General features: G+C 54.5%; 1 protein-coding gene across 3 annotated transcripts in view; it reads left to right on the forward strand.

The window, feature by feature from the left end:
* The first annotated feature begins 4,846 nt into the window (after window positions 1-4,846).
* ARHGEF9 (Cdc42 guanine nucleotide exchange factor 9) overlaps window positions 4,847-14,236 on the forward strand; it is a 210,320-nt gene continuing 200,930 nt past the window's right edge. For 2 of the 3 annotated variants that reach the window (XM_063170293.1, XM_063170294.1), the window contains exon 1: window positions 4,883-5,029. The gene's annotated coding sequence lies outside the window, so the exon portion shown is untranslated. Of the gene's footprint in view, window positions 5,030-14,236 lie in introns of all 3 variants that reach the window. The other variant, XM_063170295.1, reaches the window with a different exon arrangement.

The following is a 14,236-nucleotide window of genomic DNA, read 5'->3' on the forward strand; positions in this document are numbered from 1 at the left end:
CAATTCCAATGGGACTGCTGCCAACACCCTGACCCACAGGGTGTCAGGCTGGGTTCTGACTCTGTCAGTGTTCTAGTGTACTGCATTGTTTATTTTATCCTTTTATTTTTTTCCTTCCCTATTAAAGAACTGTTATTGCTGCGCCAATATTTTTTGCCTGAGAGCCCCTTAATTTAAAATTTATAGCAATTCAGAGGGGTGGGGAGGGTTTACATTCTCCATTTCAGGGGAGGCTCCTGCCTTCCTTAGTAGACTCCTGGCTTTCCAAACCAAGACACCGGGGGATGCTGGCCCTGGGGGATGCTGTCCCATGAGCTCGGGGCTGTAACCCCAGCTCTGACCCCAATCACACCTCGAGGCATCACCTCAGCAAGGAGCAGTTTCTCCCATAAATCCTGTGGTGTGGCAGAGCCCAGCTCAGCCTCTCCTGGGCGTGGGGTGGATTTGGGGATGTGCAAACTCCTGACGCTGTTTGATGTTTGCTCCTCTGCTGTTGGTTTCTCGTTAGGACAGGATCCTCCTCAGCGTGTTCCTGGGTGGAGCAGAGCCAGAGGATGGAGCTGGAACCCAGGACACGCTCTGGGATGGAAGGAGACCCCTGCAGTGGGTGCACACATGAAGAAACTTCCACAGATGGAGCAGCACATGAGTCCTGCAAAGCCAGGCACGAGAAACAGGGACACCAAGAAACACATCCTGCAAAGTCTCTGCTGAGTTATGGAGAACCAGGCAGGAGTTGCAGCAGGGAGGATCTCCTGGAAGCAGAGCAGCTCCAGGGATGTGCCCCACGCTCAGCTCTCACCTCGAGGGCTCTCCCTTTCCTCCAGGTTTCCCTCGCTGATTTCCTGCTGCGGTTTGCGGTGTGGGCGATGCTGAGCAGCTCCTGCTGGTCCAGGGATGTGTTCCCAGGCTCTTCCCCTCCCTAAACAATTCCCCTTGCAGAGGAGGAAGAAGCAAAGCCCAGGGCAAGGCCAGGAGTCACTGCTGGATTAACCCAGGCTGGATGCAGGAGCACAATGAGCCCTCATTACAGCACCCATTAATGAGCAGGGTTTGGTAATGACCTGAGCCTTTCTCTGCCCCATCCTGCAGCCACTAAAACGTTAAAGGGAGGAAAAACCCGTCTCTATCTCCTGCTGTGGATGGGCCTGCCTTGCCTTATCTCATCTCATCTTTGGGAAACCAAGCCCTGGCTGATGGTGCCAATGCTGGGTGAGGGCACCATCCCCTGCCCGGGCTGGGGGCACCTCCTCCCCATGGGGCTGGAGCCAAAGGGCTGAGCTTTATCTAAAATGTGGATTAAATCTGTGCTGGGCCCTGGGGTGTGTGTGCAACCCACTGCCCCTCACCTGGCATCACACCCCTGGTGCCTAAAGCTGTCCCTGAGCTCATCAGGGCCACCACACCCAGCCCAAGGCCAATTAATGAATTAATTGGGGGCTCTGAAGGTGGGTGTTGGGCTAAGCCACCCCATGCCTGCCTCCTTTGAGCTCACTCACTATGAGCACCTGAATTTAAGGGCATATTTAAAACATCCCCTGCCCAGGTACAGGCATTTGTACATCCTGAGAGCCAGGGGGAGCACAGAAGCACAGCAGGGTGGGAAATTGCCCGGGTTTAGGAGGTGATTCCCTGCCTGGATCAGAGCATGGTATCCCAGCAAAACTCAGCCTGTGCCCACCTGGGAGCTCGGATTTGATGCCCAGCTGAGGTGGGTGGTGCTGGGCATCAAATCTGAGCTCCCAGGTGGGCACCAGGCTGGTGCTGGGCCCAGGTGTCCTCAACAGCTGAAACATTTGAACTGAATGTAATGGAAAAGGAAAGGAGAGAAGGAACTGCTGGGACCTAATGAAGGTGAAAGCTCAGGAATATATTGGGAGTATGGAAGTGCTGAGCACTTCTGGGCAGGGAAAGGAGCTGCAGCACCTGGTCTGAATTAAATATGAGGATTAAGGAGTCCCTGAGCTTGTGTTTTCATGGATTTCAGGGCACACATCATCTATGGAGAGGTGTGAGAGCCATTTGAGAGTGGCAGGGACTGCAGCTTATGGGATGGAGTGACACTGTGGTACCCACCAGGACAAGCTTATCAAGACCCATTTTTATCAACCTGGTGTTTGTGACCCACTCCTGACCCCACCCAGGTGTGAATCTGAGTCCCTGCAGAAGGCCAAGGTCTCCTGGCCAAGGCAGCTGCAGCTCTGCAGGGCTGAGCTCCTGCCAGGCACCCCAGCAGGGAGTGCTGGGGGTGACTTAATCACATTTAATCACATTTTCTGACTCCTCCATCACCGCAGAAACGTTGTTTGGGTTTTCCAAGAGGCTGCTAATTCTTTATCACTCTTGTTTTGTGTTTTTTGCACTTCAGAGATATTTCAGGAGCCATGTTTGGATGGCCCTGGGGGGGGTTATGTCCTTGGATGGCTCTGGAAGTAAAATGTCTGCTGGGGGAGAGGTGAGGAGGGAGGCAGGGACAGTGACTGGGGAGGCCACCCCGAGGGCTGGGTCATGTTTAAAATTTCACCTTTGATACATCATCAAAACTGGGGTTTAGGGGGAAAAAAAGGGCTGGGGGTTGTGAGGTGTTACCCTCAGCCATTTGGGCACGTCAGTGCTGCTGCCCCTGGATTTTGTGCTAATTGTAATTTTTCTTTTTCTTAATTAAAAAAAAAAACCAAAAAAACCAACATTTTTTAAGGTTTTCTTCAAGCCTGGCTTAGGCAGCTGTGTGACCCCTTGGATTCTCAGCTTTCCTGGAAAAGGGAGCTTTTAGCTGCTTCCCCTGAGGAGGAAAACAGGAGATGACAGCACTTAATGATGTTCCTGGTGGGAATATTAAGCACAGTTTGGAGCAGAGCTCCATTTCCCCAGCCCCAGGTGTCTGATGCCCAGGACAGCAGCTCTGTGAGTGCTCCCTGTGGTGCCAGGTGTTTGCGGGGTGGGCAGGGGGCTGGATGTGACCCCTGTGTCAGTCCCCTCTCCTTGGGACACAGCTCAGCCTCAAACACTGCCCTGCCACAGCGCTGCTCCATCAGATGTTGGGTCCTGGCAGGAACTGGGATGGAATTTTGCCCCTCAGATTTACTCCCCATCAATGGGCCAATGGCACAGAAAGTTAAGGAGTTTCTTGCTACCCCTGGTGAATTTCAAGTATTTTCTTTGGTTTTGATGCATCATTTAAACCATGGGAAAAGCAGGTGGAAAACTCTGCACGCGTGCTGCTGCAAGGAGTGATTGATATGATGCTCCCAATTACACTTAATTGTGGTTATCCTATTAACAACAGCCTCGTTCTGTGGCACACACCTGCCTCTCCACGGGAAACACTCTTAGCATCACTTAAAACACCAATTACACATGATGGAAAAGCAGCAATTAAATCCACTAAGCCTTGTCCAAATAATTATTTCATTTCCCTGTACTATTTTTAATATTATAAAGGCAGTTTCTTCAAAGCAATTCTTTTATTTGTGTGATCTCCTATTTATCCATGTGGGAACATGGGTGGAGAGCAGGCCTGGGTTTGCAGGGATTTATGGAGAGGAGGATGCATGGTTAGGGTGGGAAAACTCTCACTTTAAGCTTTCAGTGTTCAAAAATTGTGTGGATGTGGCATTTGGGGACACGGGTCAGTAGTGGCCATGACAGTGCTGGGGGAATGTTGCACTTGATGGTCGAGATGGCTTTTCCAGCCTTCATGACTCCATGGGTCTGTGAGGAACGGGCTGGTGATGTTGTCCAGGTGTTTCTGGTTCCAAGCAGTGATCTGAAGCACCTGGTCAGGCCCAAATGAGCTGGGCTTGCCCAGGTGGGTTTGTGGCTAGGCAGAAGGTCTCCTCTCCTTCTACCCAGGGGTAGAAGCAGGTGAAAGAAGGAATCTCCCTCCCTGAGACAGGGAACAGAGAAGCTTGAAAGAAGATAACGGATTTAGAGTAACTCCATTTGGGAACCAGAACCCTGGATAAAATCGAGGTAAATTTAATTCCCGCCATGAGGGCGGCTCAGTAGTGATGGAAGAGCTGGTGTTGGGTGCTCTGAGTGTGCCAGAGCAAGGTGTCCTCTCGTCACTGTGGAAGGGACATTGGGGATGATGCGGCTCCAGCCCCGGGCCCTTGTGGGGGACAGAGCGCGGAGCCCTCAGAGCCCGGCCTGGGGCTCGGCCTGCGGGGCCGGGGGTGCCGGGGCTGCGTGGGCCGGGCCGGGGCCGCGGCCGCGCTTCCTCCGATTGTTCTGCTCGCCGGAGCGGGGCGGGGACACGACAGGGACACAGCGGGGACACAGCGGGGACAGCGACCCCCGAGAGCTGCGTGCGGGCATCGCCCCCAGCCCCGAGCAGCTCCGGCGGGACAGCGCGGCCGGGCCGGGGCGGCGCCGGGCGGGCGGGGGGGCCGGGCCCGGCGGGCGGGCGCTCGGCGATCCCGCAGCGATCCCTCAGCGGTCCCGCAGCGATCCCCGCGCCTCGCAGCGCGGCCGGCACCGCACGGAGCGGCCGCTTCGCCTCGTCTCGCCTCGCTCGCCGTCGGTGCCGTGTGCGCGCAGCGGCGGCGGCGCCGGGCGGGCCCCGACGGGACGGGGCTGCGGGGGATGCGCGGAGCAGCGCGGCCCGCGGCGGGCCCCGGCGGCCGCCCCCCGAACCCCGCTGCCCGCGGGCGGGCGCCGGGGACGGCCCGAGCCCGGCTCGGGGGGGGCCGCGCCGCCGCCCCCTGAGCGCTCCGCCGGCCCTGCCGGGGCTCCCGGGCCGGGGCCGGCGGGGAGCGCCCGGCGCAGCCGGGAGGGCGGCGGGAGCGGCTCCCGGAGCGGGGCTGCTCTCTGCTCGTGCTTTTCAACTCCCTCTCAGGAGCTCGCACCTTCGGGCGCTTTTAAATTTTTTATTTTGTTCTTCTTTTTGGTGGTTTAAAACTTTTTTTTTATTTTTTAAGATTTTTGTTTAAAAAAAAAAACATTTCAACTTTCCGACGCCAGCGCAGAGTTTTGCCCTGATCGCCGGGACCGCGTGAGCGTGCGGCGCCGAGGCCATGCGGTGAGCGAGGTAAGAGCGGGGCTGGCACCGGGGCTGGCACCGGGACCCCCGAGCCCCGGCCCGGGTTTGGGCTGCCCCCGGGGCCGCGGCTTCAATGAGAGTGAAGCCTCGCATCACTTCTCTGACCCCATAAATCCGCGTCACCCCCGCGCAGGTACCTGCCGGACAAACCCTCTTGTTCACCAGAGCGGTCACAAAGCCGCGAAGTTCGGATTAGTTTCGCAAAACCTCCCTTTTTGATAGAACATCACGTGGGAATCTTTTCTTTGTTGGGGTTTTTGGCTGTGTTGGAGCTGCTGAGGAAGCACCAGCCCGAAGCTGAGCGGGGCAGTTCCTGCCGTGCCCGGGTCTGGGTTTATTTTCCGCCGCGTGTGGGGGAATTGAGCGGTTTGAGCCGGGTTTACACCCGTGTGAGCTCCCGAGAACGGGGTCACTGCTCGCCCACGGTGATTCAGGGCGCGTTTGAGCCCAGGGGAACATTTCTGTGGGCTCTGGTGGGAGTTCTGTGCTTGGGAGCGTTCAGTTAGTGGTTTTAGTGGTTTTGGGGAAGCTGACGGAGAGAAAGTCTCACTCAGGTGTTCACAGAGCCTGGCTGGAGGGTCCCTGTTCCCACCTCCACCTTGATGCGTTGGTTTTACACCTGAACATTTATGAGATGAGGGATTTCAAAACGCGGGGATTAATGGCTGATATCACCTCCCTGCTCCTCCCTCGGGTTTTGTTATAAAACAAGGCACGAATCCTTCCCGAGTGACGACAGATCCCGGCAGCAGGACCGGGCTGCGGTGCCGGGACAGCCCCGAGCCCGCGGGCTGGATCCTTATAGCCGATTAAACCCTCGCCCTGCCGGGTCCAAACTGCTGGAACTGTTCAAATCAAGTATTTATGGAATGCTGCTCACTCCCTGCCCGGTATCGTCTCTGATTGGCTTTGTGGAAAGTAAAATTGCCAAATTTAGGTCTGTTACAGTAAATGCTGGAGCAGGTGGATGCTTTGCCGGAGCTCCTGCCCAGAGGGTTTGGGTGCCCTGCTCCAGTGCTGGCAGGACGGCTCATTCCAGTGGCTTTTGGTGCCTCATTGACCCGTCAGGGACTGGGAGTGCTGAATTTCTGCTGTGCCACCTCGTTTTCCTGGAATTAATCTGATTTCTGTGCATTGCTGGAAGGCTGGCCGGGTGTTAGTGTTGGGTGGAGAGGGAACACTGTGCTGCCACTCCTCCTTGGAATCCAGGGAAGTTACAGACTCAAAGTCCCCTGAGTCCCCTGTGTGACGCTGAGGTGCCCACTGTGGCCTCAGGGAGGGCTCTGTCTTTCAGAGGTGACAGTGGCCTCTCTGCCTTGCTCTCCTGCTGCCCCAGGAGCTGTCCCAGAGCTCAGGAGCTTGTCCAGGTGCGACTCCAGGAGCTCTGGGTGGTGCAATCACTGGCACAGGTGCAAAGGGATGGTCCAAGGGAAGAAGCTGCTGGTGGGAAGGAAGGAGAGGCAGGTGTATCATCACATGGGGAGGGAAAATGCATCCTCTCCTTGGGGCACCCTCCTGATGAAGTACAGCTGGAAGTAAAACAGAATGGTCTGCTTTGGAAAGATGAACTAAAAGCCGCAGGTGCAACAAGTTGACTTCAGTCCTTTGCTCCATTTTTGGTTCATCCCACGCCTGTTTTAAAGGTTATTTCTTCCCATCCTGGTTCCCAAGCTCCAGAGGTTCCTGCCTGCTGTTACTGCTCCGTTTCCTGAGTGCTGATTGCTCTCAGCCATCCTGCTCAGTGGGGTTTTGTTCTCTCCAGCTTGCAGGCTCCTCTGGAACTTCCAGGTGAAGTTCAAGAATTGGGTTTGCTTCTCAATTTACAGTAAGCCTCAGCAATAGTCTGGGACATCCCAGATCTGAGCTGGGGAGCTGAAAACCCTACAGATAATTACTGGAGCCCAGTGACACTTGGAGCAGTTACTTCTGCTTGTATTCCTGCTGCTGTATTTGTGTCTGGTGATCCCAAAGACTTCCCCAATTTTTGAATATGAGCTGATTTAATAAAATTCCTCTGCCTCAGGATGGGTGGGTGCTGCTCCATCCCCGCCCCTCCATGGGCCAGGTTCCTGCTGGCACCAGGAGCCAGGGATGTCACCACGTGTGCTGCCTGTGGCCCCCTGCCAGCCTTGTTTCAGGGCATGAACATCACCAGCTTGGCTTTTTGCGGGGTGTTTTTTATGAAAAGTTTGTTGCATTTGGCCTTCTTGCAGCCAGCCCGCAATAGCTGTGGGAAGGAGGTTATTCCTGGCTTGGTGCTGACATTAGGACACTGTATTAATTTTCCGTTAAATGACAGATTTATTGGAGTTTTCTTCATCTGCACGGTCTGACCTGAAAACCTGAGTTGGAATTTGCCAGAAGGGGGCATTTTGCAAACATCACAAAGGATTTTGGTGGTGGGGAGATGAGCAGGGTGAGCCCGGCTGGAGGATTAGGCAGCGGTGCTTGTCTGGGAACCGCGGAGTTTTGGGGGAAATTCTTGTGCAAATAAACACTAACAAATGAATTTTGGGTCATTTAGGGCTGAGTGCAAGGAGGCCAGCTCCCAGTCCCACTGCAGCCTGCTGGCTCCCAGTAGTTGGTAAAATAAGAAACTGTGGAGTAGCCTTGGATTTTTTTTTTTCTCTGAGGAAACTCTTTAAAAATGTTTTTCCAGTTATCTCCCAGTAATTGTTTCTTGCTGTAGGTTGAGCTCTGAGAGCTCTGGTGTTCTTGCATGAGGTTTCTCTGCTGTTCCTCTCTGGAAGGAGGGTGTGGAGTGCACAGCTCTGTCTTCACTCTGTTGGAAGGTGGTGCTGAGCTGCTCGTCCTGCCCAGTCCTGCCCAGTAAAGCCAGTCCTTCTCTGGGGCACACCAGGAGCTGTGCTGGGCTCTGGGGTTGGTTTTTTGCAAGGAGTGTGTGTTGGATTTGGGGCCTCACCGGCCCTGTCCTCACCCCTTCTGTCCCCATCCCAAACCCAGAGCCCTCCTTAACCCTGGCATCAAGGCTTGGCTTTCTCTGCCCTTCAGCATTTCCCTGCTGCAGGTGCAGGGGGATTTTAAGGGCTCCAGGGGTCAGCCCTGCCCTGGTGCCCACAGCCTGGGCTGGTGGGAGCTGCTGCATGGGTGGGATCCTCGTCCTCTCTTCAGGCCTGAGGAGGACAAGGCAGAGGCAAATTAGGGGAGCTGATGGAAGAAATGGGGTGAAAACCTTGTTTCTGTTTCCCTGGTTCCCTCTTTGATGTGCCAGCTGCTGGCTTACAGTTTGTGTGCTAAATCCAGCAGGAAGGGAGTGGATTTGGGCACTTGTGTTCATTCCAGGAGGTCTCATGGAGGTGCTGGAGCATCCCCAGTGGTTCAGGATCCTGCTAAGCCAGGCTCAGGTGCCATCACCCATTTCCTGAGCTTTTTCCTCCTGCAGTAAATGCTGACCTCTCTGCACATCCAGAGTAATGGGCTTCCTGGGCTGATGGGGAAGGTGTGCAGAAATAAAACCAAATCTTAAAAACACCTTCATGCTACTCCTCCCTCCTTCCCAGGCTTGACTTCTCTCCCAGTTTCTTCCCTTTCTCTCCCTTGGTGGTGCAGGGTGATGGAGAGTGGTGGCTGTGATCAGTTCATCCATCACACCTCGGCTCTGCCCCTTCTTCCTTCTCAGGGCACTCCTTGCACTCCTCCCCTGCTCCAGCCTGGGATCATCCTCCATTCCTGCTTAGCTATAGGAGCTTGTCCTTGGCTTTTCTCAGGGTTTGGGGCTGTGCTGATCCTTGTTCCAGACAGAAGCTCCAACACTGGAGCATTTTGCAGCCTCTGGTGCCCGATGCCATCAGCAGCTCTGTCCTTGCTGTACCTGTGCCATCTTTCCAGGAGAGATGGAGAGATTTCCATGAGCCTCCCAAGCTCCAGCCTGCTCTGTGCTGCTTTCCCAAGCACTGCAGGATATGAAACATCTGTGAGAGAAAAGCCAGGTCCAGATGTTGCAAGAGGCTGCTGCAGTAATGGATTATCCCCAGCCTGGATGGCTCCTGTTCCGAGCCACCGGTGTGGTTTTTTTCCCTTCTTCCCAGCCTGGGCTCAGTGAGGTGCTTTCCCTGTTGCCAGAGGAGCATCCCAGCAGGGGCAGGAGCCCAGAGGAGCTGCCCTGGTGCTGTGTTCCCGTGGCAGAGCTTTCCCAGGGTGTTTTCTCCCCGGAGCTGGCGCGCGCCGCCGCGCAGGAAATTCTGGTTGCACCATTATTGCAGAGCCTATTGTTTGGGGCAAGGGCAGGATTCGGGCTTGCTCACATCCTCCAGTGTCTCACTGTGCTGAAAGGATGTGGTGGGATAGCCAGGGCTGCAGGAGGAGCACAAAGCTCCAAGCTGGGTTTGTGCAGGGTTCATGCTTAGCCCAGATCCCTGCATTTCTGACCAAACCCACCCCTCTGGTTTTCCATGGGAAACCTCGGGGTTAAGGAAAACTTGGAGTGAGGATTGAGCAGGGCACAGCCCTTTGTTGCAGTTGGCAGTGTTTTGCTGCTCAGCCCGCTCCTGTCTGTGGCTGGTGTGTGGTGGGCACCTTGGGTAGCCAGGGGGGTGGAGCAGGTGCACCCTGAGGGGTGCAGAATCAGGGTTTGTGGGGTACAGAACCCACTGAGCACTGCTGGAGATGGCAGCACGCGTGGCCTGGCTCTCAGGGTGTGTGCAGGCAGGCAGAGCACGTGGCAGCTCTGTTCTCACCTGCCACAGCCTCGTGGCCTGACCAGGGCCTGTTCACCTGGCTGTGCCTCAGTTCTTATGGGGTGTTGGAGTGAGCTGCTCTGCCCGTGTGTGCTTTCACTTTGCCTTTCCCCCTGCACTAATCCTGTGGCTTAGATGGTTGGCTTTGATTGCTGCCTTTCCCAGGCTGGGCTCTGCACAGGCTGCTCCTCACTCACCCGTGTGAGCCACAGCTCCTCTCAGGCTGCCTGGGATGTTTTGGCTGCCGGCAGGAGCAGGAGGATCCCAAAGCTTTGTTGTTGGCTGCTCACCCTCCTCGGGTTTTTCATTCCCTTTTGGCTGCCATCCCAAAAGAGGGAAGGCACCAAACCAGGGTGGGTGTAAAGAGCAAAGCTGCACGTGTGACTGTGCAATCCAGGGCACCACAGGGAGTATTTCTGTGTCTGCTCTGGGTGCCCTGACCCCCAGGGCAGCACTGACTCTGACCCTCATCCATGGAGAAAGTTTCCCAGACTTCAAGATAGACTGGAATCCACTAAAGTGTGAAGTAGATTATAGAGAGCAGTGTAGGTGTATCACTTAGTGAGAAATTTAGGATTTGGGATTTTTAGTGTGTTGTGAATAGAAGCAAGATGGAGGGCACAGGGTGTTCTCATGGGTTTCTTCTTCATGCTTCTTCCTCCTTTTTAATGGGTTTGGGTGATGTTTTGTAATTGGGCAGAAAAGTTCCATTGTGGGCTTCCAGGAATCAGTTATTGGGTTAAAAGGGGAAATAATCCAGGTGTCAGTTCTTAATTGGATAGTTTAGTCTTAAAAGACCTTGTGACAAGAGATAGTTAGTTATTTTGTGCCTTCTAATGAAAAGCTGCTGAACTCATGGTTGTGAGGCTGTTTTCCTGATAAAAAATATCTGAGTCTGAACATGAGCTACCTGCTCAAGTGCCTTCAATCCAGACCCAGAGAAACTGATGCCTGACATTGCTGCACACCAGGGCAGAATTCAGCTTGGAACTTTCCCAGGGCTTTTTCCCGAGCTTGTCCTGCCCCAGCAGAGCCCTGCAGGCTGTGCAGGGGAGGCTGTGCTGGCTTTGTGGAGCAGGGTGGCTGGGCTGGCACACAAAGGGACCCAAGCAGCCTCAGGGCCGTGCCCGTGCTGCCACGTGCCTGGCAGAGGGACGGGGAGCCTGGCAGCAGCTGTCTGTCCTGTGTCCCTGAGCTGCGCCAGCCACGCTGGCAGTGCCCGTAGCTCATCTGCTGCTGCTGCTCTCGCGCTGGCACAGGGCACCAGCCGATGCCGTCCTGCTGCCACTGGGCTGGCATTGTCTGCCAGGGCCTCCTGCACACTCAGGGCTTGTTTGAGAGAGCCATTAATCAGTTGAAAGCTGCCCCGTGTCACTCGTGGCTGGGAGGAGTGCCCATTGTGTGAGGGAACAACAGCACTGTGTGAGTGCCCGTCCCCAGCACGGGAGCTGTGTCACTGCAGGGGGAGGTCACACGTCCTGCTGGCCCGTGGTGGCTGCAGAACTCCAGAGAGGAGCTTTGGCTGGGCAGCTGGGCTCCACCACAGCACCCTGTGGCCTCCTTTGAGCAGGCTGGGGCAGGGGTTGGCACCAGGGTCCTGTCTGAGCTTGGCTCTGCAGCTGAGAGTGGGAGGAGGAGGAGGAGAGCATTCCCCACATCTTTGGGCAGTGAGAGGCGTTGGGTTTGCACTGGAAGGGTGAAACCCCATCAGGCAACCCCAGGGGCTGTTACCACCTTCCCATCCCTCCCTTGCACTGTAGGGACAATGTTCCTGGGTGCAGAGCACGTCCTAAACTGGGTTTGCAGCCTGGGTACTGGAGCTGGAAAGGCTCTGGCAGCTGTGAGAGCAGGAGAGCAGCACACCCCGTGTCCCTCTGCTGTCACACTGGGAGCATCCACTGAGGGATAACGGGGAAAGCTGGGACAAGCAGCAGGGCTCAGGGTGATGTCCTGGCATTCCACAGAGTGCCCTGTGCTGCATGGTGTGGGTGATGGCAGCAGGGTGAGCATGGCACCGTGGCGTGGGTGATGGCAGCAGGGTGAGCATGGCACCATGGCGTGGGTGATGGCAGCAGGGTGAGCATGGCACCATGGTGTGGGTGATGGCAGCAGGGTGAGCATGGCACCATGGTGAGCATGTCCCCATGGTGTGGGTGATGGCAGCAGGGTGAGGATGTTGCCCATAGTGTGAGTGGTGGCACCATGGTGAGCATGTCCCCATGGTGTGGGTGATGGCAGCAGGGTGAGGGTGCCCCATGGTGTAGGTGGTGGCGTCAGGGTGAGCACAACGCCATGGTGAGGGTGATGGCAGCAGTGTCAGTGTTGCCCCATGGTGTGGGTGAGACCCCTTGGTGTGGGAATGCTCAGCATGGCTGGGATGGGTGTCTGGGAGCCCGGCTGAGCCTGGGGGATGCTCTCTGCACCCTGTGCTCTTTCTGTCCCTCTGTGTTTTCCAGGGAGATTTCACACACCACTGGCTGATGAGTTGACTTTATGTGGTGTAAGCCCTGCCAAAACAATTTCTTCCTGTTATTGCTGCTCCAGTTTTAGAGAAGTGATAAGAACCTTTTACAAGGACCTGGTTTCTCCCAGGGGCTCTGCTGCTCTGAGCTGGGAGCTTTGAGCAGCAGTTTCCAGGGTGACTTTTCCTCAGTCCTTCAGATAAATTTCAGAGCTAGATTTAGTTAAAAGATCTAAGAAATGTCACAGTATAGTCTGTGTAGGGTCTCTCCACAGCCAGATGGATCTGGTTCATTTTGGGTGATTTTTCCTATGAATTATCTCTTCAGTTGCCCTTGGAGGTGGTTAATGAAGGACAAAGACCTTGGAGACAAGGCTTGTGTTAAAGTGAGAGCTGAGACAATGTGAGGCTGTGTTTGGATCTGGACTGGAGCTGTGGGACCATCCCAGGTCTCAGCCCTGGTGCCTTCAGCTGATGGTTCCTCTTGTGACACCATTTTGTTTCCATTCCTGCAAAGGCAGATTTCTAAGATCTTAAATGTTCCAGTGGGAATGGGGGTGGATCTTAAACCCCCTTCTTCTTGGCTTTTAATTTGTTTTGGGTGAACAAACTGAATATAAAGCAGAGCCACTAGAAATACAGAACCCTTGAATGGTTTGGGTTGGAAGGGACCTTAAAGAACATCTTGTTCCAGGCCCTGGCTGGGCAGGAACACCTTCCTCTGGAAGGTTTGGAGGGCTGCAGCGTGGGCCTGTGCCAGGCAGTGCTGGATCAGCTGTGCTGACCCAAGATAAAGGAATAATTCCAGGTTTCCCAGTGGCAAACAGAGCTGGGAGGGCTCTAGCTGCCACTGAACAATTGGGGCTGAGCAGGCTGCACTCCTGTTCCTGAGAGAGAGAGGCTGCTGGAGGAGGGAAAAACAGGAAAAAGGGCAGTTAGTCATGGGGTGAGGTGCTACAGGGTGGCAGGGCTGTGCCAGCACCTCAGGTGTGCAGGGTGAGGGAAATGGGGGCCACAAAGCCCCTTGTGAATGCAAACATTGAGCCATGAGGATTCTGCCAGAGCTGAACTCTTCAGCTGGGCTGTCCAGGAGCCTCTGGCCAGGTCTGTGTAAATGAGTTGGTGCTTGCAAACAGGGATCCTGCAGAAGGGGTCTGCTGCAGCCAGAGCCAAATCTTTGCTTCTGACTCTTTTGGAGTTGATATTTTCTTGCTCTGGGATGCAGCAGCATGCCTTGGAGAAATTCTCCAAGGGCAGGAACTCCTCTGTGGCCTCTCTCTGGTCTCCGTGACTTCTTGACATAATAATTAAAGCCAACTATTTAAATAAACTTTTGTAAAGATAATGAGTTGCATTAGGTAGAAATATTTGTATAAAATGGAAGTAAATAAATTACATAACCCAGCTTGTGTTTGACACAGCTAGAAGCAGTTTTCTCCAAGACACAGATTATTCCATAATTGCTCCTTAATGAAGTTCATGCCTCTTTGCTCTGAAGGGTTTGCCCTTGTCCAGAGCACAGGAGGAAGCAGCAGGTTATTTGGAAGTTTTATGATCCAGGCTGGCATGTTTGTACTCCTCAAAGCTCCCCTCTGATCAGTGGGTTCTGCAACCATAAAGGATCAGGACAATGCCACCAAAAAGATCTGTAAGAAATACAGGGAGTCCATTCCTGTGATTTCAGGCTGGAATGTTGTGTGTGATAATTGCTCTGTAATCTTTCCAGGCACCTTGCTTTGATTCCTGGAGAGTCTCACCTTTATTTACAGCTACAGCATGTGTTAATTAAGACAGTCAAAAAAGAAGAATTTTTTTTTTCTTTGGGGAAGAGCTTTACTGCAGAGTGCTGCAGGACAACTCCATTAAACGTGGATTGATTGCTGGATGCTCCTTGAGGCACTGCTCAGAAGGTCCCAAGCATTGCCCATCCTCCCTCAAACACACAAAAGGAGGTGCAGCTTTGGCTGGAAGCAGGAAGGAGATGTGGATTTAGGTGGTGTTGGAGGACCTTCCCTGGTTCTTTCTGTCCCCTCTGCT

The sequence above is a fragment of the Melospiza melodia genome, chromosome 16, assembly GCF_035770615.1.
Source record: "Melospiza melodia melodia isolate bMelMel2 chromosome 16, bMelMel2.pri, whole genome shotgun sequence".
NCBI classification, from domain to species: Eukaryota; Metazoa; Chordata; class Aves; order Passeriformes; family Passerellidae; genus Melospiza; species Melospiza melodia.